Source organism: Vombatus ursinus, unplaced genomic scaffold, assembly GCF_900497805.2.
Source record: "Vombatus ursinus unplaced genomic scaffold, bare-nosed wombat genome assembly UNPS02010193.1, whole genome shotgun sequence".
Lineage (NCBI taxonomy): Eukaryota > Metazoa > Chordata > Mammalia > Diprotodontia > Vombatidae > Vombatus > Vombatus ursinus.
Genome location: NW_020949971.1, coordinates 7,678,834 through 7,705,334, shown reverse-complemented (window position 1 = coordinate 7,705,334; position 26,501 = coordinate 7,678,834). Strand labels below are relative to the sequence as shown.

At 41.1% G+C, this 26,501-nt stretch overlaps 1 protein-coding gene across 1 annotated transcript in view; it reads left to right on the top strand.

The window, feature by feature from the left end:
- The first annotated feature begins 590 nt into the window (after positions 1–590).
- The window catches only part of NDNF (neuron derived neurotrophic factor), a 42,578-nt gene continuing 16,667 nt past the window's right edge, over positions 591–26,501 (top strand). The window contains exon 1 of the mRNA XM_027853732.1: positions 591–871. The gene's annotated coding sequence lies outside the window, so the exon portion shown is untranslated. The remainder of the gene's footprint in view (positions 872–26,501) is intronic.

The window sequence follows — 26,501 nt, the reverse complement described above, 5'->3', positions numbered from 1 at the left end:
GGGGGGGGAGGGAGGGCGTCTCTGAGCTTCACTAGTGAGTGACACTCGGAGCGCACACACTCGCGCTCCGCACTGAGCCGCCCAGGGGAAGAGGAGAGCGGAGGACAGAGGACAGGGAGTACCCAGTCCCGCAGCTGCCGGTGCACCCAGGGCATCAGACGGCCGGGAGCCCCGCTGGCCCAGCGCTTGCGTTCTGCGGGGCCCACGACCGTGCGTGTTCGTGAGTGTGCACCGTCCGGTCACGACCATCCGTCGGGAGGCGCGGGAGCCCAGGCTGCCGCCGCTGCCTCTGCCCCCTTGGCTGCCCCGGGCTCCACGCAGCTGCCTCCTCCCGCGGGCCGGCCGGCTCGCTCCTCGCTCCCTGGAGCCCTAGGTGCCCGGGTCGGGGCGGCAGCCTCCGCCGCCGCAGCTGCCTCCGCAGCTGCCTCTGCAGCCTCAGCTCCCGCTTTAGCCCCGTCCAGCCGCGAGCCTCAGGCTCGACGCCCCGCAGGGGCTCCGGACGGCCCGGGGTGCCCCCGGGACATGTAGAGGTACCCGCAGCTGCCCAGGCCCTTCGTCCGGGAAGCCAGCAGCAGCAGCAGCGGCGGCTGCAGGACCGCGTCCTCCCTCCTGGGGCCATCCGGGAGCCCCGGCCCAGAGGCGGTGCAAGTTTGCAGCGTCCTCAGCAAAGTTGGGACTCTGCTTCTGGGGCGGTTGCCGCTTCTACCAGAGCCCCGGCGGGACCCTGGGGGTCGGCCTGGGCGCTGGAGTTTGTCATCCAGGACGCACCGAAATAATCTGCACAATATCAAAGAAGCACCTCACTTGGAGGGAAAAAAAGAGTGTTTCCTTCTGTCTCAGGGCAAAAACCCCGCAAGCCAGACCTGGAGAGGTAGGTACCAACCAGAGGGAAGCCTGCGGCATCCATCCCGAAGCCGCGGCCCGCGGACTGACGGATCGGACCAGGCGCACAGACGCTTTCCTTCCCTCGGGGAGCTCTGGGGAGTCTTTGGAGCCGTTGGGGGTCCCATGGGGGGTGGGGGTCAGAAAAGTGAACTATTAGCGTGGGGTTGGTGCGTGCGGGGCCCACAGCCCTCCCTTGGCTGGGTCCACAGAGAAGCTGAGGAAAGGAAGGGGATGATTTGGGCATTCAAGGTGCAGTAGAAGGCAGAAGGTAGCCCCTAAGCTGGGTTGGGGTTGGGGGGGGGCCGGGTTTGTTCTCTGTGAGGCGGAATCCCCTGGGGATGAACCTGGGAAGATCAGGAGCAGGGCACCGAGCTGAGAGAGGGAAAGGACGCCCCTCTGGGACTCTTAAGGACAGGGAGGGTGCTGGTGCCTGCCGCAAAGGGCAGAGGGTGGCTCGCTCGGGACGCCTAGCTGCCACTTCGCTCCCCCTGTTTAGGCTGGCTTACTGTCTCACCAAATGAAAACAACTCACATTGAGTAAAGGCACACTGCATGGAGGAGCATGCAGTGCTTGCCTTTGGGGCTGTAAAGACACCAGCCACGCAGCCCCTTTTCTCCAGGAACTTGCACCCTTCTTTCCCCCGCCCCCAAGTGATAGAGACGTTGGCGGGGCAGGGTTCAAATTTGCCTTGAGGTAAGGTAGGAAAAGGTCATAGATTTCGAGCTGCAAGTGACCTTAGATGTGACTGGGTCTAACTTCTTAATTTTAAGTATGAGGAAACTGAGGCTCAGAGACAGTACAGTGCCTTCTTCGGGGTCACATAATTAGTCCGCGGTAGAAGTCTGGGGCTGGTTGCTGACGACACGCCCCAGGAGGGAAGGGATAAGCTGCCCAGGGGGTCTTCTCTAGGTGCCTAAGGCACACGGTGGAGGCAGGAAAGGAATACTCTCCCTCTGGAGAGGAGACCCCCTCCCTCTGAGGGGATCCCCCTTTCTTGCTCACGACCCTTCCTCCCTTCTTCAGCGGCCAGCGTATACAGGACAGGTACGCTGGGCAGCAGTTACGGGATGGTGAGGTCAAGAGAAGCGGGGTGGGGGCGGGGAGGACGGCAAAAGAGATCTACGTGCCAGTCTGGACTCCTTCTTTACACATTGCCCGAGCACGCAAGGTCAGGGCAGCAGGGCAGAACCTGAGAGAAGACCCGGCCATCCCCTTATAGGACCCTGCCGGGAAGGAGTCATCAGCTCCCCTAGTAGAGAGTTTAGCTAGTCAGATTTCTGGTCCCTGCCCCTTCCTCTGCCCATTGGCCCCCACTCTGTCCCTCTCTGCCCTTTATGTTTGCGGGTCCCCGGGGATCCCAGCCTCCTGCTATTCCGCCCTCTCAGACCCCAGCTGAGTCCCTGGAGAAACTCAGCAAAGAGACGCCCTGGGCGGAAGGCGGTAATTGCCTTTTCTCCAGAAACTGGGTATGAAAGTGTGGCCCGCTGCGCCCGCCTCCCCCTCCCACTCCCCGGGAGGAGGAGAAGGAGGAGGAGGAAGAGGAGGAGGATGGCAGCAAGATACCGGGGAATCAGACAGCCTCCTGCCTCCCCCAACGCCCCAGCCACCACTGGAGGGCTGCCCCGGAGCCCTCCTCCTCCTCCTCCTCCGACCAGGGGGCGCCCAGTCGCCATCCCGGGAACAGACCTCGGGGGTAGCTCGCCTGCACTTCTTTTCTCGGTACTCGCAGACAGCTTCGTGGGGCTCCTGGTGGCTTTACTTGTCTTCTTCGGCTTGCCCGACGTCACAGGAAAGGCTCTTTCTTTCCTCCCGCCTGTTCTGAAGCTTTCCTTCCCAAACACAGCACCACTTTTGAGTTGTCTTCCTCGTCCTTCTTGTCCTTCCCTTCCTCTCCCCGCTCCTCCCAGCCCCTTGACCTCCCCTTCTCCTCCTTCTCCTCCTTCTCCCACCCAGAGCCTCAGAAAGAGACTGGGAGGTTTCTGTTGTTCCTTGCCGCCTCTCCCCACAGCCTCCCCAGTTGGGTAGAGGTGAGAGGAAAGTGCTGATCCCAGGTGCGCTTAATGGGGATGGAAGGAGCAGGGTGGGGGGGAGAGAGACACAGAGAGAGACAGGGACAGAAGCATGAGAAAGAGAAAGACACTGAGAAATGTGTATGTGAGGACCTTCAACATTTATTACTGATCATTATTTGTTAAAAAAGTGATAATGGGATTGTAAGGCGACTACATTTTATGCTCAAGTCGATCGGTTTACTGCAAAGTTTTCTGAGTGATTTTTGTGAAAATACCTGGAAGGTATTACTTTCTGACACTTCTCTTTCATATGGGATTAATCAAACTCTAGGAAAAATATTATTATTTTATCAAAGTGAAAAATCCACACGGTTTTGAATTCTGAGTGATGCTTGTAGTTTTATAAACTGCCCTCATTTGCTTCAGTATATCTCCTCAAAATTTAAAAACTGGGCAACATAATTAATTAGGGTCCCAATTCCCATTTTTAATCTAAATGTATTTGGAATTATGTTAAAATGTCCCTTGACTTAGCCTTCAGTAGGATTTTTCTCCTAGCTTTTGGGGGGCAAGAGGGTCGAGTAACTAGCCATAAATGACTCAGCAGCTAGACAAACGAATACTAATTCATATTTTTCTCAAAAAAAAATACTTTCTATATCCATAGAAAGAAAAAAAAAAGCCCATATAAGCTTCTGGCTCTCCCCCTCCCGTGAGCCTAACTTCAATGTCTGTCCTTAATCTGGACCACACTCTCTAAACATAACAACTTACATACAGCCTGCTCTGGGATATTGTTTTCATTTTTATGTCAGATCTTTTTATTCACTAAACCTGGATGTCAAAGCAGCAGGCTAAGCATTGCAATAACACTCTGTTTTAATTAGTAACTATCATTAAAAGAAAGAAGAAGCTAGAAGGCTGTAATGGGCCCAAATTGCTTAGAATTACGTGTGGTTTAAATTATGCCTTTATTTCAGCAGAAATAAGGCAATGAATAGAAAATATCTTTTAATCACTTGCAGATACAGCTTTTATCTCTTAAGACAGTAACAAAATATGTAATTGAAGAATCTCTTTTGGTCTTAGAAGTTTTTTGGGGGGGGGGGGAAATCCCTCAGTTTATTTGTCCTGGACCTATTTAACATTCATGTGAGAAAGTATGGTGCTTTCCCAAAGCTGGGTAGTTTATTGTTATAGGCAAATGTAACTTTCTGGATAGCCACAGTGGGTCAGTCATTCTAAGGCTAGGGATCAAACTTCATCAGCTGGTTGAGGAACCTGGTGATTCAGCTTTTAGCTCCTTTCCTACCCAGATTCCTTTTGGGAGGGGAGAGCAAAGAGTAAAGGGGAGAAGAATGGAGGAGGGCAGGAGGGTAGTGCTATTTTTAAAACTTTAATCAAGTAATGTTTGAAGGGGGGAGGATATAGGGGTGATTTCTCCTCTTCCATATGTTTAGAGATTTACTTCATTAACAGTTTCATGTCTAGAGAGCTAAATTGAACTTTAAACATCTCTCTCTCTCTCTCTCTCTCTCTCTCTCTCTCTTTCTCCCCCCCCCCACATATGGTGGGTGTCATTGATCACAGTGCCCCACAGAAAGAGGACTCAGAATAGATAAGAGGAAAACTCTGGCTACAATGTATTTGTGTGCAAATCCCCAATTTTCAGAGGGGCACCAGGATTCCATCATACTCTCCCATGCTAGAAATATAGGTGAATTTGAGAAGGTTAATTCTCTCAGTAGTTTTCCTTGAGAACTCACTAGGTGGTACCAGGGGACAAGATGTGGGCCTTGCACTATTAGGAGCTCAACATCTTCCCTTCCCCCTTGTCAAGTTTTCTCGTAAGCAGCCGGCACCCTCCCTGGCAGCAGGTGAAAGTGCGAACTTTGCCAGAAGTGGATTGCCATCTGCTAGCTGCTAGGAAGAAGAGAAGAGTGAGTGTTATTGGCCAATACTGTGTCAGAATTGAGAAATATTATCGCCCCAACAATTTATATGGACTTGGGGCAGGGCCTAGAATACTTATTTTGGAATGTTTTGCTTTTTTTTCCCTTTAATCTTATTTTTTTTTCTTCATCTCAGAGCCTATAATTTTTTTTTTTTAAGAAGGAGCAGAGGTCATCACGGATTATAATTAAATGAAATCTCTATAGGCTCTACAAAAATCTGTGCTTTGAAAACTCATATTCAACTTTCTACCCTCCTCCCATGAACTAAGCATTGCTTTCAAGAATTGATTTTTTTTTTCAAATAGATTTTGGACTCTACCAGTTTTTCAAAGTGAGTTCTACTTTATTACTGCACAGTATTATCAAATATAGAATGATAGCCAGGATTCCTTATATTAATTTCCAATAAAGGGAAAACACCAAGCCCCTCCTACCTTTTCTTTTAAAAGTAATGGATGTCTCTCATGTCATGATTCACAGGAGAGTACAATTGTTCTTACAATTTTGGAGTGGCTGCAGCAGTTTGTGGGATGAGGTCCATGAATTCAGTTACATTTCAAGTTAACAAAGACTGCCCTGGGTACATTTAGGCCTCCAGGAGCATACCTAGCATCTGCTACAATGCAATCCAGGCAGTGCAGTGCCAGCAGAAGTCAAAGCATCCATTGGACCTTCATGCCCAAATGTACAGCCCAAAAAAGATACGACTGCCATTTTGCTTTCCTTCATCTTAGTGTGAACAAAATAATTTACCAGAGCTGTAGTCTAGAAATCACAGAGGAATTTGTTCCAGATGACATCTGCAAAACATGATGGAGGGAGTATATGTTTTAATTTTGCTGAACAAAACCCACAGCTTGTTTTAACATCTTAAAATATTAGAAGAAAAAATCTGAAGATGGGATAAAAGACAGACAGCACAATGGTTCAGTAGGGGAGTGTGTGTACATTTCATTGATGAAGAGGCAATTTTAAGCAAAGAACAGCTGGGCATTGGGTCCTGTTTCAAGGCAACATTTACAAGGTAAAATATTTCATTTGGGATTCCATGTAAATCTTTCAGCTTTCTATTTCTAACGAGTATGGATCTGTTTGAGCAATCCTTCAATCTTTTCCTGAACCTTTTCTAAAGTTTCTTTTTAATAATTCTGTAAATGAGGATTGGGCTAAACTCCTGAATTTTCTTTTAATTAAAACAAATATTCCTGTGGTCTGTGCTAGGCATGATGCAGACTTCATAATGCATTTTTTGATGGTCCAAATCCTTATTTTCATTTTCTAAAATTAATATTTTCTTAAAGCAAGAAAATAGGTAGTAGAATACCTAAAGATAAGCAACTGAAATCCCTGGAAATCTCTTGAAAAATCAAATAATTTGCTGCCTTTGGATTGTATTTATATTTTGTGTGTTTACAAATTGGAGAATAAAAAGAAAGACTTTTTAATGATGGGGTGCCCCGGCACTTGGGAGAAAACTTGGCAAAAGACAACTTACAAGCAGACAAATCATAACTTAATTTTTCAGGAGACTTTCCTTCTAAGTTAAAAGAGAAGTAAGCTGATTCATGTCATTGCAAAATGAAGGAGATAAAGTTCACACCCACACACTGCATTTGTTACATGGTTCAAATAATATTTTTCCTAGTGCTTATACCAGGAAAAGCGAGAGTTGAGGGGATGGGGCTGAAAGAACAGAGTTACTTTTCCTCCTGGTTTTATCCTTTTGTTTAAGAGGAAATTGAGCCTAGTGTTCATTCACCTCTGCCAGCTGTTGCCAAAGAACACATCTGCCATGATCTTCTCCTCTCTGAAGAGGCCATAAAAGAAAGAGAGCCAATACAAATGTGGTTTTCATAATTACTTCAAATAAATAACTTTTTAAGCAATTTTTATGCTTGTGAGAAAAAAGTATAAAGACACACTGAGGGGTCGAATTGGCCCCTGGTGTTAGAAAGCTAGGGAGGAAGAGCTCTCCGGTCTTTGGAAATTGCCACCACATGAATCAGTGGGAGATTTGAAGACTTTTTTTTGCCCATGTTGACAAATGACCTGGGATTAAAAATGAACAGATCCAATGAACAGCAATAATGCATCCTGGAGGGAGGAAGTGTGATGTGGGTGGAGGCGTCTGGTCATGACTCAGAAATGTATCTACGAGAGCAAGGAGGTGAATGAAAACTACAAGGGATCTGACAGGTTTAGGTTCTCTCTCTCTCCTCGGTAGCTGCTGGCAATGAGAGCATTATCTTCAAGTTGAAGACACAGTTCCTGAGACTACAGTGATGGGCGGAGGTTGTTCCCCAGCCTAGCTCAGAATCTGGCCCTCCAGGTGGTACCACCACATCATGCTCTTAATTCTGATATCAAAAATTATTTTCCAATTAAACTGACAGAATTGTAGAGTTCTATACTCCCTCACATACACAAAAGTGGCAATAAAATACATTGAGCTCCACTTTCATAATTTTATTGGATATTCTTTAAAAGACAAAATCACACTGGTATTTTGACACAGGGATATGCAAGCACTCATAGCAGTGTGATCCACTAGAAAGAGTGATTGAATGGAATCTGAGGGCCTTCCTATCTGTGCGGACGTGGGTCTGTCACTTAAACTTTCCATGCCTCAGTTTCTTCACCTGTAAAATGGGGGAAGGGTTAGATCAGATGACATCATAGATACCTTCCAGCTATAGATCTGTGATCCTGTGTCACATGTTACATATGTTCCGAAGTCACACGTGTGTTCGACAGTACGTATATGTTTGTATTCTAAGACATAAACCATTATGCATATGTGTGTATGTACATACATGTGCACATATATGTCACATCTCTATATTGTCCACATGTCAATAGGACTTAATCAATGTTCGGGTTTTATATTCTAAATCAATGTCTGCTCATTCCGTTAGCAATTATAACAGTGGCCATTTATATGATGCTTTATGGTTTACACAACTTTTCGTACACTATCTTATTTTATGAGCAGATTTTTTTCAAATCAAATTATTTGAGGTATAAATAGATCTGATAATTGAGGAGATAATTGTTTTCAGATTCAGTGACCAACCAACCAAGGTCAGACTCAGCAACCAAGCCAAAACACCCTTGGTAATGGAAGAAAGGGGGAGCGATGATTTAGCTCATTTAGCACAGTGCTTGGCACATAGTAGGAGCTTTATTAATACTCATTCTCCATCTTCCCCTTCACATCTTTCCCCTTACCTGGTCCCTGTCCTAAATGAGAATGTCAGTTGTACAGGTGACCTTCAAAAATCCATTCAAGGGGCATGTCATTGAAATACAACATATTAATCATAAATTATAAATTGTGTATAATTAACATTTTAAGACTAGAGTTGTTTCTTTTTTTTTTTACTTAGGATTCACTAGCTTTGGGAGGAAGGAATGGTCTGTGGACTTGGATGGAAAAAATGTAGATAATTATTTCAAAACAACTGGTTTCCTTTGTAATTCTGTTTTATTTTATTTTTTTGCATTTAACAGCATTATTCAGAGGAGTGTCTAGCAAAAGAATAAGAACCTGTTAACAACAACATTTTCACTGGACTCGAGCCTGATCCAAAGGGGTGGAATTTGAGAGGCCCCTCAAATTCTCTGCTCCCACTTTACCATTGGTGCTTGAAATGCACCCATCCCCCACCCCCTTTAGAATTTCATTCCATTGGGTTGACAAAATTTTTTAGACCTTAGGAGTTTACTTTGCAAATGAAAATGGAAGGGTGGGCTAGTAGCTAGCTAAGAGTATAGCCCTGTTTATAAAAAGTCCAGGAAGAAGACTAGACCTGAGCAAAATAATGAAGCAGGAGATACTTGTCTTTGGTACCCCTAGGCTCCCCTCTGAGGAGGCTTTCCTCACTCTCCACCATGGTATCAAATTCTCCCCCACCCCCTTGAAGGGCCGTATGCTCCCTCTCCTTTTATCAAAACCAGCTCTCTGCCCTTTATACTCTCATGTCAGCTACTTCTTAATGTGCATCTAAGTCCCTGTGTTAGTTTTCCCAGGGGTATCGCCATTTTATGCCTTATCTCTAATTGTGGAGCAAAAGGCTTATCCCTTGTAAAGGAATGTCTGGCCTCCTTAATTAACACTGCATACGCAAACCCTCCTTGGGACTTTCATTGAAGCAGCCTGGGGCACCCAGCAGGGCCAGAATGGCAGTGAAAAGGGAACTCCAGGACAACTTTTACCTATTGTGTAACTTATTCAAGGGTCTTGTCTATTTATTGGTGTAAAACATCCCAAGGAGAGACAGTTCAGTGTGGTGAAAAAAGCTCTTGACTTGATGTCAGTCCACCTAGTTTGAAAGTCCCCTTGGCCTCAGTTATTCCATCTGTTAAAGTGGGGCATCGCTATTTGCATCCTCTATCTCAATCTACCAATCATCATTTTCTATGTCATTACTCTGTGCCAGCCAAGCACTATATTACGTCCTCAAAAGGGAAATAGTTCTCACCCTCAAGGACCTTCCAGTCTATGGCCACTTTAAATGGGGTTATTGTGAAGAGCACTTTTTAAAATCCTCAGGATCTGCAGACAGCCTCATGAATGAGGTTTTATGAATGTGAATGAGAGTGATTCTTTCAGAAATCTGATTTTTAAAACTGCAACTGATTCACATTTCCTTGCATCGATATTCTGAAAAGTTCAATCCAAGAAAGAACCTCATTTTTTTCAATGACTACCATGTCAATAGAATTTCTGATTTTTGTATAAGCTCCCAAGGACAGAACATCATGACATTTAAAAACAAAACAAAACCGAAAACCCAATCAGATGAGCAGAAATCCAGGACAACAGTTTTAGGGCTAAAAAGATAGTCCTAAACAATTCATTTGGATTCCTGCATTTCAGATTGGTCTTGATGTACGGGTATCTGTGAACCTGATAACTTCACCGACTACCACGACTCGACAACTCAGGTCGACTTTCTTTTGTAACTAATTCTGAAATAGGAAAGCAAGGCCCCTGAGCTATTTACAGATGGGAATATTGATTTACAAAAGTGGTGATGATTTAGTCATTGAGCTAGATTCCCAACTGATAAAAGCTGAGTTCTGGGCTTATGAGAAGCAGGGGAAGAAGAGGAAAAAAAAATTAAGTCAGACCAATTATAAATGTTTCTAAGGGAAAATAAGCCTGTCCTGAGATTTATTGCACAATGAGTTTCCTTGTGCTGAGATGGTTCACTCAGAGCTTCTTTTGGAACTGACTTTTTTCAGAGAGATGAAATATAGGTCACATATACGATTAAGTCTCTGTGAAAAAAAAAGCCATCCAGATGTTTCCAGATATCTAGATGTTAGGCATTTTTTGGACAAAACATGGATGATTAGTTTGAATTCTCATTTTTTATCTTGGCATTTGATACTGTGTTAAAAGCAGTCTTCTTTTGGAGGAAGGAATACATTGGGTGTTTTGGCTATTTCTCAGAAGAGGAAGAAAATCTCCAAAGATTGAGATGTTTGCCTTTTGTGACTGCAGAAAGAACAAATTGAACCCCGAACTTCTCATGGCTGACTTGTCAATAAGCCCTTTCCAAGTGTGGTTCCACACTTTTGCACAGGCTGTGCTGTGTGCTTGAGATGCACTTTCTCCTCACTTCTGAATCATTGAATCCCAAGCTTCCTTTGAGGATCACTTCATATGCCACTTCCTATGGAATGCCTTTTCTGATCGCCTTGTTAGCACAAGAGTGTTAGTGAGAGACTGTTGGTGAGAGATTCACCAAATGATTTTATATTTATCTGTTTATTTTTTTTTTGTCTCCTCTAGTAGAATACAAACTTTGAGAGGTCTGGGACTGGTTGTCATTGCTTTCCATTTTTCTCTTTGATGTTACCAGTGTCAAGCATAGTTATCAGCAATTTTATAATTCTTGTTTTCTTTTCTAGTTCAACTGCGTTTGCTAGTAGACACTTTGCCCTTTCTAATTTTTCAGTATTGTGACAGTATGAGAAGCAGCTGTATAGAGGCACAGTGTCTAGAATGCTGGGCCTAGAATCTGGACGATCTGAGTTCAGATCAAGCCTCAGATACTTACTAGATGTGTGACCCTAGACATGTCACTTAACCTCTGCTCAGTTTTCTCAACTGTAAAATGGGGTAATAATAGCACCTACCTCTCAGGTTGTTGTGAGAACAGATGAGATAATATTTAAAAAGGCTTAGCACAGTGCTTGGTCCCTAGGAGTTGCTGTGTAAATGCTCAGTTCCTTCCTTCCCCTGTTATAGTTCCCCATTGAATGACTGAACTATATCTATTTCATTCTATTTTCTGATTTTCATTGACTCTACTACTTGGGCAAAGTTTTCTATTATATGTTCTAAGCTATTTATGTGCGTATATCTATATCTATATATATATTTGGCTTAAGTATTCTAATTTCCTTTTCTCTTGCTTCCTTCTCCCACGCACTCTCGGAATCCTTATGGCCATGCTAGTCTCCTTTTCTAAAGATCTACTTGTACCTATTGTAAAAGTATTTTCCTCTGGGTAAACCTCTTGGTGTTTGTATAACCCATGAGATTTTTTCATTGTACTTAAGCTTCCATATTTTTAACTCAGTTCCTGCTATGGGAAAGTGTTCCAGTACCAGACTCCCCTCTCTCTTGCACTGTTGGATGCAGTGGGCAGGTCCTATTCCCTGGATGCTGCTGGCATTACAGTTGTGATTGGAGTGACTGGAACCAGGCTTTAGCCTCTTCCAAAACTCTTGACTTCTGCCTACATCTCCTGGTGGCCCAGCATGGGTGCTGGCTTTGGCCTTATCTCTGTCTCTTTTCCCTCATGCATTAACCAACTGGAGATACCAAGGAGACAGAGTAGGTTCTTCTCCACTGTTGTGACCTTCAGAAGCTACAGTAGGATGCTGGAGATCATGCTGGTCTCAGGTCCTGGTGGCCCGATGATACATTGCTGGGTTGACTCTTGTCTTCTGCTGTGCCTCCAACAACATCCCTACTTTCAGAGCTCTTATAAGCCCCCAACATGTATTATCTGGCTTCATATCCCTCCCCAGTGATATCTTGAGTCCTGGCTCCAAACCTTCCTACAGGTCCACCAGGCTTAGACTCTGATCCATCTGACTTCAGGCCCCACTCACCCGAGACTGAGTTGGCTTTACCTCCCCTCCCAGTCCATCCCCCATTCACAATGCCCATAAACCTCAGAGATTAAGATATATCAGAGATTAAGATGACTTCACACCTTCCACCCCTTTCCCACAATGTACACACATGCACATCCTAGGCACACTTCAAGTGCCCACAGGTTTCTGACCATCTTCTTCTGCACCTCTGGACTGCATGGGAAAAAAAAAAACCAACTTACTCTTCTTTTGTTATGTTTTATTGATTTTTTTTTCAGTCTGGAACTCTTTTAAATAATTGTTGGAGTGAATATCAGGGGAGCTATGACCCTCTAAGCCCATTACAATCTCCATCTTAGCCAGCGGTCCCCCAATATCCCTTCCAGTCAGAACTCTGTTGAGACCCTTTCCAACCTTGCTGGAAATGTGTTGCGATTTACCTTGCTGGTTTGTGTGTCTCTCTTTTCTACCTATGGCCCTCACTTTTCAAAAAGTATTATTTAGAAATACTGGGGCAATGGTATTGCTGTAAATTCTACTTGCAGCTTGTGAAAAACAATGCCATGTCCTTAAAGTCCAAAAATATCACCAGTCTTCAAATGTATTTAGAGGTCTCTTCTGGGTACAATCTGTGTCAGCCTCCTTAATCTCTTAATTGTTGGACTGATTGATTCTTGTTGTTCTAGTGCATTAGAAAAAGCAGTGTAAAGATGCACAGGCAATCCCAACTCTTCGAAATGCATTCTGTCTGGTCCTAGTGTCCATCTCTATGGAGTTTAGCTGCAACTTTCATGTTTCCATTTTTGCAGGTGAGAAAAATCAGCATTTCAATGATTTCACTTTTAGTCATTGTACACAGCAACATTCTCTCAAATTCTAAGACAATATTTAGGGCCTTACATTTTAAAAACTCATCCAGTTTCATTTAATTCTTTGATTTCTGAATAAAGAAGTAGAATCAGTGGGACCATTAAATGTGTTTTTCTACAACGTCCCTCTCCCTTCTTTGATAATTAGTGTACTAGTATTTTTGTAGTTCATAATTAAAAAAAAAAAACAGCAATGGCATCTTTTCCCAGCAATAGATTCATTCAATTGGGTCTGAGTTCAAACATTTGCCTGTAAGATAATAATAGAGGAGATTTGAAATAAAGTTGTAAAAACATTTGACTGGAATATTTTGGTTTTTGCCAAGAGTGGCAGTGGAGAGCTCCCAGAATGTGCTATTATATGAAAAGTGAGTGCTTCCATGGTACCTCTTTATGATGTAAAAGGCAGCTAGATGTCAAACCTATGGTAAAAAATGTTATATGAAGCCTTTCCTTATGCCCTTGGTAGGGACAGTGAATATGAATAATTGAGACCCCCCCTCTCAAAAAAAGTTACACACAGTTATGCGAAACAGACTTAAAAGTAGTATCCTCTTGAAAAGTTTTTTTTTTAATTAAACTTTTTTAAAACTACAAGATCTTAGATCTAGAAGTGGAAGAAATCCTAGAGGCTATATTGTCCAACTTTCTCTGAGTCAATCAATAAACATTAAATGCCTACTATGTGCTTGGCACTGTGCTAAGTGCTGGGAATACAAGGAAAGGCATAAAATGGTCCCTGGCCTCCAGGAGCTCACCATGAAATGGGGAAAAGATAACACAGAAAAAGAAATTGGGGTTGAAAATTACTCAGTGAAGGAGCATGATAAAGTCCTGCAGCCAGCTTGGGAAAGGTTCAGAGTTGATTTCATCTTGCAGAATGATGAGTTTCTGGAGCTGATGAAGTCCAGGAAAACAGGGTAGGTAGCACATGATGATTCCTGGGTGCTCTCTTTTTAACTGATGGAGGATCTGGGAGCGATTCCGAGATGTCTACCACCTTCTCCAGCCAAAGGGAAAGAGGAGCCCAGGGGCAGGGGGCTGAGGAAGGGTGACTTGCAGAGCTGATTTCATATTGCAGATTGATGAGTTTCTGGAGATGATGAAGTCCAAGAAAGCAGCCAGGTGGGAAATTTTTACATAAGAAAACTGAGACTGAGGGAGATTTTGACTTGCCTAAAGTCATATTGAACCTTAATCCTCTGGTTGCAGCCATTTAAGTCTAATCCATTGGTGTTTATGGAGTGCTTACGGTGTGCCCAGCCTTGTGATAAACACTGAGAATACAAAGAAAGCCCATCCCTCCCCCCCCAAAAAGCCCACAATGCTCTCAATGACCTCACAGTCTAATGTGGAACACTACGAGCAAACAACTTCACACATACAAACAAAAACGTGGGCAGGATGACCTGGAGTAGGTCTCCAGGGTAAGGCACTGAGATTGAGGAGGTGCAGGAAAAAGGCCCTTGCACAAGGTGTGACTAGCTGAGCTTTTAAAGGAAGCCAGTTTATTTGAAATTGGAAACAAACTGTGTTAAGTTGTTGTTTTAAACACATAGTGATAAGCATTATTTACATTTTCAGACCTGGCATTGAAATGAGCTTGCTTTAGGTAATCTTCCAAAACAAATAAACAATTGAAAAACTTGGTATTGCTACTGAAATTTTAGTTATCATCACTGGTTTTTTTTTTTTTGAAAAAAATATTAGAACAGTTTTCAAACTCTAACTTTAAATAAACCTGGCATGAAAACTATACAGTTTAATCTAAATATGTAGTCTTCTGAATCAATTTAAAATCATAAAAGGAAGTGGCTAGAACAGACTGCTTGGTCTCTAGACTTCTTGAATCTTTGTATTTATTTATGCTTGTATTGTTGGAATCCAGTGAAAATATAAAGAGGACAGGGTGATTTTCATTTAGAATCCTTGATACTCGTTGAAATGAAAATGTCCAGAACGGAACTTTCTTGTGATTACAACTCTCTAAAAGAGCAGGACAAAAATCTACTTACTTAGTCTGCTGGGATAAGACATCATTATTGAAAATTATTTTTATTTTTCATGATGCATTTTGAATAATTATATGATGGTAATATGGCTGTGTTTACATATATTCAATAGAATCAAGTCCCCCTGAAACATCTGGTCTTATCAGTCACCGAAGACATTATCTACTATGTCGATGTGGAGATTTCCAGATTCTCTTAATTTAGATTGGCCATTTCATAAGAGACTGACCAAATCAATTCCATTATGTAGATACATAGTACATTATGACATTCTCCCCAAAATGTGACTTGGCAACCCTATCATATCAAAGTTGCTTACCATATAACATCAGTAATTTGGTACTTGTACCACACTTTCCCTTTATTTGAGTGACAGAATCCCAGTATTTGATTCCTGTTACTATCATGTCTTCTGTCATGATAGCATTGATAAGATCACTTACAAATGAAATTTCATATGATTTTTCTAAAATTGTGCTCAAGTATTTTCAATGAAATTGCATTGCAAATATCTACTTTTTATAAGAAAAACATCAATGGATATCAAAAAAATTGGAATTAGTGCAGAGAAAATTTCAGCTGAACTAGAAAGATGCTGACATTTTAAAATCATTGGAATTCTTTTGGAAATAGACATAAAATGGAATTGTTCAACTTTTATTTCATAAAATATCAGAGATGTTTGTAGAGAGGCTTAGGCATGTATTTTAGGCATAAGTTGCAAAGCACAACTCAGACAGCTATCCAGGTTTAAGGAACACTCTGCCTTCCCAAGTAATAGCAAACAGGCAATTTTCACATAATTGTTTTCTCCTTGGAAGGCTATGCATTGTATAATGACCAGAGCAACTTTCTTTTGACCTGAACGTTGACCAGCTGCAGCCTTCCCTGCCCTCCTCCTCTTTCTGTTTAGTTGTTGGTTCATTTAAAGCTCAATTTATCCTTTCCTTGGTTTGGAAGGAGGATTGGAAGGCCCAGAACTGAATCACTCCCTCCACAAACTGACAGGAATTTGTGACTTTGTGACTTCCCCATTTGCTGCTTCTGCGCCTGCATAATTTCATCCTGTTTATCCTTGAGCTATTCACTGAAAAGGACAATACGGATTCCCATCTTCCAACTTTAAAAAAGGAAATTCCCTTGCTGCAAACTTCAATCATCTTTTTCTCTATACAAATTATTAAAAATTAACATTGAATGAGAATTGTAACCACCTACACTTGCTAAATAAATATTTATATCTAAATTAATTAATTCCAGTGCATAAAAGATCATAGTCTTTCTCCCCTATAAGCCCCGATAAGTCCTCATTTGAATTCTTTGATCATTCATTCTTATGCAGGTTTCCTCTTAGGGTTGTGAATAGTGAGTAATCTTTTCTTCTAGTTTTCCCATAACTTTGCATTATTTCATAAAGGTCTTTTCAGATTTCTTTATATACCTTATGCCTCTCAGTTTTAATTGTGTTATAGTACATTTCATTATCGTATCATAGCTTGTTTAACTTTGCACAATTATTTGACATTTGGCTATTAAGAGATTTTGTCTATCATATATATCAGCACTATGCAAATCTTTGAACATATAGAATTTAATTTTTTTTTCCTGCTGAGGGAAAATTTTTTTGGGGGGAAGGGGGAAATATTTTTGATACTAATATCAGGATGTCATAGGTCTAGAGTTGGAAGAAATCTCAGACATCATCTAGTTTAATGCCTCCTTTTATAAATGAAGAAACTGAGACCCAGATAGGTTAAGTTACTTACCTAGGTCACAAAGGTAGTACTTTCAGGGTATGTTCCCAACAGTGAAATTATTGGTTCGAATGATATGATTCTTCTTGAATCTTTTACTGTGTTGACAGATTTCTGTCAAAAAAATTTGCAGTTGAAATGATGATGTTGTTGATAATTAACAAATGTTAGAGCCATTTTATATTTTCAAAAGACTTTAAACATATTATTTAATTTTATCCTGAATACAGCCCTTTAATGTAAGGGCTATTATCACCATTTCACAGAAGAATGGATGAGTGAGCCATCATGTTTAGGCTAACCTGGCAATAAGCCGCACCCTTGAATTTTGTTGCTTTTCACTGTGTTTGCCCATTTGATGGATGTCCTGTGTTACCTCTAAGTTGTTTTAATTGGCTTTTTTTTTTCCTTATTGAAGTTGAGCATTTTTGAAGTGATTGTTCACAATTTCTGTTGCCTCATTCTTGAATCATTCTGTAACCCAGAAATAATACTAGGGATCTGAGCCAAATCTGCTTCCACTTTATTTCAGCATGTATATTTGAATAGTGAAAAGCAGGGTGGAGTTGTGGATAGAGCATTGGACCAGGAAGATCTGGGCTTGACTCTTACCTCAGCTGTGTGACCCTTCACAAATTATTTAATTTCTCTGGGTCTCACGTTCCTCAGCCAAAAAAAAAAAAAAAGGTGGTTGAGATCTCAATGATCTCTAAGGGCCCTTTCAGCCCTACATCTGTGATGCTATGATCCTTTAATTCCAAACTAGAGTCTCTAAATGGAAATCCTAAAACTTCAGCCAAGTCAAAACCATCTTTGTCTATTAGAGGATATGATTGACCTTAGATGGACCACATCAAGGTTATCACAGACAGGAGGAAGACTGCCCAATCGTTCCTTCCCCAACAACCTGATGTCTTCTGGGACAGATTTCTGCTGTTTTTATTCAACCTCTAATCTAATAGGGACCTAACCTTTCACCTGGTCTGCTGGACAAATAAACCCTGAATCCTCCAGGAGGATCAAACTGAAATCTATCCCTCAGACAATCTGACTCTGGCTTATTCCCCATCTCACATCTTCCCATTCCACTTTAACCAGGGTCACTTTGAAAAGTCCTTCTGGCTAGTGTTCCAAACAGAGATCATTTTGCTGTGTCTTCACTTGATCTTCAAGATACACATAACTTAAAGTGTTTAGGGGAAAAAAACAGGCACTTCAGTTAGCCCCCAACCAGTTGAAAAGCCTTAGACAAAACTCATCAATTTGATCCCAGCCCATCTTAATACATCTTTATCTGATACTAAGAGGACTTATCAGAAGGCCCCTTTCCCTAGAGATCTTGTTTCTTCAAAGATTCAAATAGCATATGCCCAGATGGCACTTTGAACTTGTAACCTTCTGTCCTCTGGTGCTGGGAAAAGCAGAACATTCTCCCTTTGTACTTTCAGAATTTAGCAACATACCACTTTAAGGTCAGAGGGGAAAATCACTTTGATTCTAAGACAATGTGAAATAGCATGCTGATGGGTTTTCTTTATTAAATTTTTTTGCAAACTTAAGCATGCGTACAAAGTATAATCCCATGTCTGAACCTTGCATTATACATGTCTAAATTCTAGTCCAGGCAAATCTAACAGGCATTGAAGAGTCTACTAGGCCCAAAACATTGTGCTGGATGCTAAGGAAACAGACAAAGCACTCCCTGTCCTCAAGGAGTAGACACTCTACTTGGGGCAAGAGGAGGAACATAGCTTATAAACAGATAAAAGTAAATACACTTTAGTCTGAGGAGGCAGCAAAGACCTATAAGTACAGGGAGCAGGGACAGATCTCTGGAGAAGGCAGCACATGACACATGCCTTGAATAGAGCTGCAAAGTTAAAGAGAAAGAGGAGAGGAGAGTCCTCTTGTCAGATCTGGTAGGGCAGGGGAAAGGCAGAATGTGCTAATATTCAGAGATAAGAGATGGCATACTGAGTACAGAGAATTTCAAAGTGGGACAATTAAGTGGGAATAAATAGTGTTTGTAAGGGAGTTACCTGAGGGAAGTCTGGAAAGGTGGACTGGAGCCATATCATGAAGAGTTTTAAATGTCAAGTTTTATATTTCATCCTAGAGATAATAGGGAGCTACAGAAGGTTATTCAGTAACGGAATGATATGATTAGACCTGTGCAATAGGGAGGTTTGCTGTGTGGATGGTGGATTAAAGAGGAGAGGAGGTAGAGTCTGGAAATTCCTGGCTGAGGCCGTTTCAATAATCCGGGGATCTTGTGATAATTCTCACCAGTGTTCAGTTTATCACTTTAGTATGAATTAAAGAACTGTATACAGTGCTTTAAGGTTTGCAGAGCACCACAAAGTGAGTTGTACACCAATTTATTAATTTCATTTTCTAGATGAGAAACAGAGGTCTAGCTAGCTTGTGACTTGCCTTTGGCCACACAGTAGATGTTGAAGCTGCTGTTCAAACCAGAGATTCCGAGTCTGGTGACCTTTCTAGTATGACAGTCCTGCTTACACGGTGCAAAGAAAATTGGGGTTAGACTCAGCTTCTCCACTTACCATCCTCATCCTGTGACTTTGAGGTGGGTTACCTTCCCTGAACTTGTTTCCTCATCTGTAAAGTGGGAATAAGAAAAGTTTCTCTTAAGTTCAGTCAGGGGACTCTGATGAGGAAAAAAAAATGCTTTGTAAGTCATGGAAATGGGAAGGGTTACCATGATTTATGGTCAGGTCGCAGAAGGACCTGACATCTTCAGAGGAAAAAACTAAAAATATCACATTAGGTCATGCTGTGGATAGAGGACTGGGCTTGGAGTCAGGAAGACTCATCTTCCTGAATTCAGATCTGACCTCAGACACTAACAAGCTGTGTGACCCTGGGAGTCACTTAACTCTGTTTCAGTTTCCTCATCTGTAAAATGAGCTGGAGAAGGAAATGGCAAACCACTATAGTATCTTTGTGAAGAAAACCCCAAATGGGTCATAAAGAATTGGACATAACTGAAAAATGAGTGGACAACAACAAAATCACATTAGACTTTTCATGAAGTCCAGTTGGAAAAGAAGGGAAAACTGAGAAACTGACTGGAAAGAATGCTAGAGTACTAGGATCGTATGATTTAGAACTAGAAAGTGTCTCAGAGATCATTGAATCTAACCAATCTCTCAATTTACATGTTACAATAAGTCAATGTCATAGAGGTGTAGTGTGTTACCAAGGTCCTCTGATTCCAACATCAGGGCTCTTGTCTTTGGTTTTTCTTCTGTAACATTCCATTGATTCCTAATATTTACTGGGTGGAGGGTGGGACAGAGGCTGACAGAGGTAATGGCTACCTTATCTAACATTCTGCAAAAATGATGTAGGGGTTAGGTGGGCTTTGACCAAATGATTCCTGGTAATGCTGTTTGCCAGGTGAAAATGGACTACACCCAGGGGGTTTTAAGTAGCCAAGCTGCCAGCCCTGCCATGGTATAGGCTTAGGGTCTCCACCATTCAGTTGCTCTGGGCCTGAACTCTCTCCAACTTGTTCAGTGTTACTCTGTCTTAACCCTTTACTTTCCCTCTCCCAGACCAGATAGCCGATCAGTTGCCAACTCTTGTCTTTCTTACTCTCCCATTTCTTGCATTGATCTCCTTGTATTTACTTTGAAGGCTAAAATCTTAGTTCAGGCTCCCATTATTCTATCTGGATTATTTCAGTGCCTAAAATTGGTCTCCTTGCCTCAAATCTCACCCAACTTCAATCCATTATTCACACTCCTACACAAGTGATTTTCCTGAAGTGCAGACTACCAAGTCACTCCCTATTCTAACTCAGACCTGTCCGGTACTACTAGCTATGAACTGGAACAAAATTGGGCATGTGTAGACCAGGTAACAGTTAACAGAAGCAGGCTTATGTAGCCAGAGCAGGGCAAGGATATTGTACAGCATTCATTCACTTTGATGTTCCTTTTAATTGTCCTAAAAATCCATTTCAAGTCAATTGTTAAATTTTCTATGTGAGCACTTACACTTTGGAAATCAGCAAATGCTACAAATCAGGACTTGATTTATTGATTGTCTAGACTTAAGAAGTGATGAAGAAAATGTTAGTAATACAGATTAAACCTAGTAAATGCTCTTTTCCTCTCAGAGAGTCAGTTGTTACGCACTTAGCAGCACATTTCTGCTTGTTATCACTTTTTCTAGCTCTGCTTACTTCACTTTGCATCAGCTCATGTAATTCTTATGTTTCTATGCATTCATTATATTTACCATTTTTTTACAGTTCAGTAATATCTCATTTTTACCTTCATGTAGCGCAATTTGTTTTTGCCACTTGTCTAATTCATGGGCATCTGCTTTTTTCTCTCTCTGTCTCTCTCAATTCTTTGCTACCAAAAATTACTTCTATGAATGTTTTGGTGAATATTTCTTTCTGTCTTTAACCTCTATGGGGTATATGCCCAGCAGTGGGACCTCTAAGCAAAAGGTATGAACCTTTCATCAATTAAAAAAAAGATTCATCGCCATCCCCCAGAATCCTGGGACAATTTCTCAATGATGTATTTAGAGTATTTGTTATGTTACAGCCCCTTTGACTTTGATCACTTCTATCTTTTGTTATATTTGTCAATTTCCTTGATGTGAGATGAAACCTCAGTTGTTTTGATTTGCATTTTTCTAATTATTGGTAATTTTGAGCATTCTTTTATATAGTTGTGAATAATTTGTATTTCTGTAGAGAATTGTTTGCTCATATCCATTGGGAAATGGTTTGGGAGTGTATATATGTTACTTTAATTTCCTATACATCTTTGATATCGGACCTGGATTCAAGATATTTGATGCAACTATTTCCCCTCATTTCATAATTTCCCTTGTCTGACAATATCATCCCACACTTTTACTTTACCACCAGAGTCTCTGATGAGAGATAGTAAATATAATTCAGTATTCCTGTCAAACTATGATAAGGCATTGCATTGATAAAAATTTTTTAAAGTCTTTCTCTCTCCTTTGGAAGTCTACTTAGACTTTTAGGTTACTGATCATTAGCAGTGTGATGAATGATCATAGCATCCAGAAAAGCTCCTCATATTAAATTAAGACCAGGTTTGCATCTCAGCTCTAACATGGGAATTATAACATTTATTTGGGAGGTAACATGAAGTGGTAGAGAGCTGGCCTCAAAATGAAGAAAATCTGGAGCCAATTCTCAGTTCACTGCACTGTACGTTAGAGGGTGGCAATGTGGGGGAGATTTCTGCTTCCTTTCATGAAATGAGAAAATCTCAGAGTTGATAGAGAACTCCAGCCCAAACCTGAACAAGAATTTTCTCTCTAATCTATCTGAAAAGTGGTTCTCCAATCCAGTCTTTGTTTGGAGGCCCTCAGTGGGGTCTTCCACTGGCTGGGATCAGTGTCCTACTTAGATTCATAGAGTGTTCACTTTGGCCATTTCTGTCGTAGCTTATATTTGCATTAAAAATGGAGGTCAAGGGAAGGAAGGTTCTTGGATTTGAAACCAGGAAGAAATGAGTTCAGAGCTTTACTCAGACATTTATTTAGTTCTGTGACCCTTGGTAAATTGACTTTTCTCAGTCTTGGTTTCTTAATCTGTAAAATGCTATTTCTAAATCGGTAAAAATAACAAAAACACTTACCTTCCAGGATTGTTGTTAGAATCACATGAGATAATGTAGGTAATGTTCTTTGTAAATCTTAGAGTGCTATATAATATATATATATATAACCTAAAATAAAATAATAGTAATAGCAATAATGGTCATCATTATCACCACCAACATCATCACCATCAACAACAAGCAAACGAAATAAACAAAACTTGCCCAGCCACCAGAAGACTTTCCCATGGATTTAAATGCTTCTTATCCCATGGATTTGGCCTTTCTCACAAAGACTGCTCAGAACATCTTTGAAAATGAGAATGTCCTAGACTTCTTTTCTGAGAGGAGACATTGCAGCAGAGTAGAAAGAGCACAGAACTTGGAATCAGAGGAAACTGTGTTCAAATCCCATCTCTCCTACCACTAACTAGCTCTGTGACCTTGGCCAAGTCATTCATCCTCCAGGGCTCAATTTTTTCCTTTGTAAAATGAAAGAAAATCAAAGTAGATGGTTTAAGGTTCTGCTCAATCATCTTGCACTGAAGGGATAAGTGGGAGTGAGTAACAAAATGGAAACCATTCAAGTTTTAATTTGATATAGTTTTTTCACTCTAATTCATTTTCTTTAAGAATCAAAGTGGGAAGTAACTTGGGGGAAATGATAAGCTGAAAAGGGGGGAGGGAAGGAGGGAGAAGGATATTGCAATTGAGTTGTATGGAAAGATCCCTCAATCTGTGGATTATTGGCATGGGGAATCCTAAAAGCCTCAAAGTGGGCAGGAGTATGCCATGTCAGAAGTATTTAGGGAGGTTGGGCATGGTGGTGCACACTGGTAATCCCTGCTGTGGGGGGAGGCTGAGAGTAGTAGATCACTTTAGCTTGGGAGTTCTAAGCTGCAATTGGTTACAACCACTGGGAGGTCTATATTAAGTCTGACATCACTATAGTGAGCCCTGGAAGTGGAGGGCCACTAAGCTTGCTAAGGAGGAGTGAATTTGCCCCAGGTCAGAAACAAATAGGGCAGTCAGAACTTTTGTGCAGATCATTATTAGTATCATGATGACCAGTTTTGGCTTTAGCCTAGGAATGGCTATTGAACTTCTGTCTTAGGCAAGATAGAAAGACCCAGCCTCCAAAAAATAAGTAAATAATACAATAAACACATACACACAATACATATATACATATACACACATACATATATATTTAGGAAGTGACATGTGGTGGATTGCTATCTCAATTGTGCAGAGGTGGCCTGAGTTCCAATTTGTCATGCCAATGGCGGCTAACACATTATTTACACATGGTTATCAAGCCAAGCACTCCTTGTCTTCCCAAGAGCCTAGTAGAAGAGAACATATCCTGTATGGACTCCAGACATGCTGTTTGGTTATTCTCTATTTTCCTTTCAACTCCAGAAAGGCATGGGAAATTCAATTTCAAAATTTCATGTTAACGGGATGTCATTTGGGAAGTTAGATGCATGACTAATAAACAAAATATTTTCATGTTTGTTTTTAATACAACCCCAAACACTGAAAATGAATTCCTTGGAGTTGATATTTTGGAATTATCATTTTTGACTCTGTTTGTATATTATTAAATCTTGAAATGATAGCAGAGCATGTGAACCAATTTGATCCTCATAATAACCCCATGACATATTATCATCCTCATTTTACTGATTAGAAAACAGTCTTAGGGAGGCTATGTGAATTGCCTAGAAAACTGAGGCTCAGGGAGTTTTACAGTGACATAGATCCTAAACCCTGGAGGCAAGATTCAAATCCAGGGATTCTTCTCTCCTAGTCCAGTGCTTTACCAGACGGACCTTACCATCTTTCATTAGAGTGGGGAGGATTTAGGTGGTGAAATTCTTAGGCTCTTCACTTGTCAGAGTAAGAAAGTGTCTGAATGCACGTGTTCTTTGATTCATTGTTACAGATCAATTGTTGCAGATTTCTTATCAGATGTGGAATGGAGAATATAAAGAAAAAGAAATGCCCCAGAGCTTTAAAATACATATTGAAAAGACTTGAGTAGTTGTGAGATGCTCCCGGAAAGGAAGAGGACTAGAGAACCCAGCAATCTCTGTGACAGGCAGTCCTTGGAATCAGCTTCAGTGAATTATAGGCAAGCACTCACTGTTCCCTGTAATTAAACATTCAATTTTATTTATTCCAGATGGATTTGCTTCAAGTAAATTCTGATTCCTCTGTGCTACTTTTATTTCCTCCCCCTGTCTCCCAAGGGACAGGAATGAGTCATTTCAAGTTAAATCAAGTCAATGAACCTTTATTAAATGCCTACTATGTGCCAGGCACTGTGCATTTTAGCTCAATTTCTAATCCTTCTAAATTGCAAATTGTTGTTCAAGAAACCTGAATGTTTTCTGAGGAGCAAATCATTGAGTGCTTATGCAGTTCATCTTAATTGTATTTTCACATTTGCCTGTCAACCTTGCCCCGGAAGACCCTAGGCTCCTAGATTTAGAGCTGGAGTTACATGAGAGGTCCCCTAACCCAAAGCCCTCATTTAAAGATGAAGGAACTGAGAACCATGGAGATTAAGTGATTTTTTCCAGTCACATAGACAGCAAATAGCAGAAATGAAACCCCTTCTTTTCTCCCATTTTGCAAAAGAAAACTCCTGTATGAAACCTGTTGCCATTTTTACATATGTTATCCATATTTGACATTTTTACATATAATGTTTATATATTTATGCTTCTGCAAGAAATTAGCATGGCATTAGTTGGAAGTGGAAAATTTTTTTTTAACAAGCTTGTGTTGATCTTATTCAAAGGATGAAAAAGTCATAATTATTGGAGGGAGAAATTTGCATTAGTTTAAATAAATTGAGAATGCCAAGGAGAGTCAAAGTGTTTTACTGATAATACATGTGCCATGAAACTTTGCTCTGATGTGTTGGTATTTTTTGGAGGTGGCCCTCAGTTCTTCAAAATGAAGCCAGTGAAGGGAAATTCTGGGTAGCTCTTACAGAGGATTTGAAGTAAAAAGAAGCATTCAATTCCTGCTCTCAAGAAGCTTACATTCTACTGGGGACATTCAATCACTCACAGTTAAATAAATATAAAGTAACACAAATAATTTGAAGAAGGAATGAGTGCTATTAACTGGAAGAGGGAGAGGGAGGGGGATGAAGAAAGGTCTCCAGAAGAAGGTAGCATCTGAGCTCTGCTTTGACCGATGCTATGGATGCTCAGAAGTGGCAGTGAGAAATCTGGAGATCTGGGAATAGACCAGGTGTTGCTGTATGTCTATCATTTGAGGACCAACCTGGCTAAGTTCAGAGATGTTCATTCCCAAGTCAGATGTAGGTTGATAGATTTTTTTTTGGCCATTCCAAATCTCTGTTTGCACCAGCAGCAGGAATGTTCAAGTGGATCATAGGTATCATCAATTTCTATCTTGAGGGGACTTTAGATACCTTTGAGTTCAACCCTTTCATTTTACAGACAAGCAAACTGAGGCCAGGGACATTAAATGATTTTCTCAAAATCACAACTAGCAGTTAGTTTAGGCAGAACATGAATTCAGGTTATTCTGACCTTGCTTCCAATGCTCTATCCACCATAGTACTTTGTCTCTCAGATCTTTTAGGTAGAAGATACTATGTCACATAGTGGATATGGTCCTAGATTTGCTGTTAGGTAGACCTGAGTTGAAATCCTGCCTCAGACATTTACTAGCTGTATGACTCTGGGCAAATTACAACCTCTCTGGGGCTCAGTTTCCTCCTCTGTGAGATGAAAGGTTGAAGTCAGTGACTTTTAAGTTCTCTTTCAATTGTAAATCTATGATCTTAGAATCCTATGGTTTGCAATAGTGTAATTGCACTTTTATACTGTAAATGAAACATCGTTTTTCTTTTCTGTTTTTATATAAATTTTCATTTTTATTACAAACTTAAACATCAGCCCAACATTCTATCATCCCTCATCTCTGTCTCTTTGCATTGACTGTGCCCCTTTCCTGGCATGGCCTCCTTCACCTCTAGCTCTGGTATTCTAGTTTCTGTCAAGGTTTAACATAAGCAACGGCTCTGACTTGAGACATTCCCACATTGTTCCTCCTCCCCTCCCCCTCTTTGTCCTGGGAAAGTGATTTCCCCAAGGTCACAGATAGTAGAAGAACTATAATTTCTCATTTAACTCCAAATTCAGTCCTCTTCTACTATACTACCATTTCCTTAATCTTGTATATTTTGGAAATAATAACAATTATTTTTTTTAAATTGGGTAAGATTTTCTAA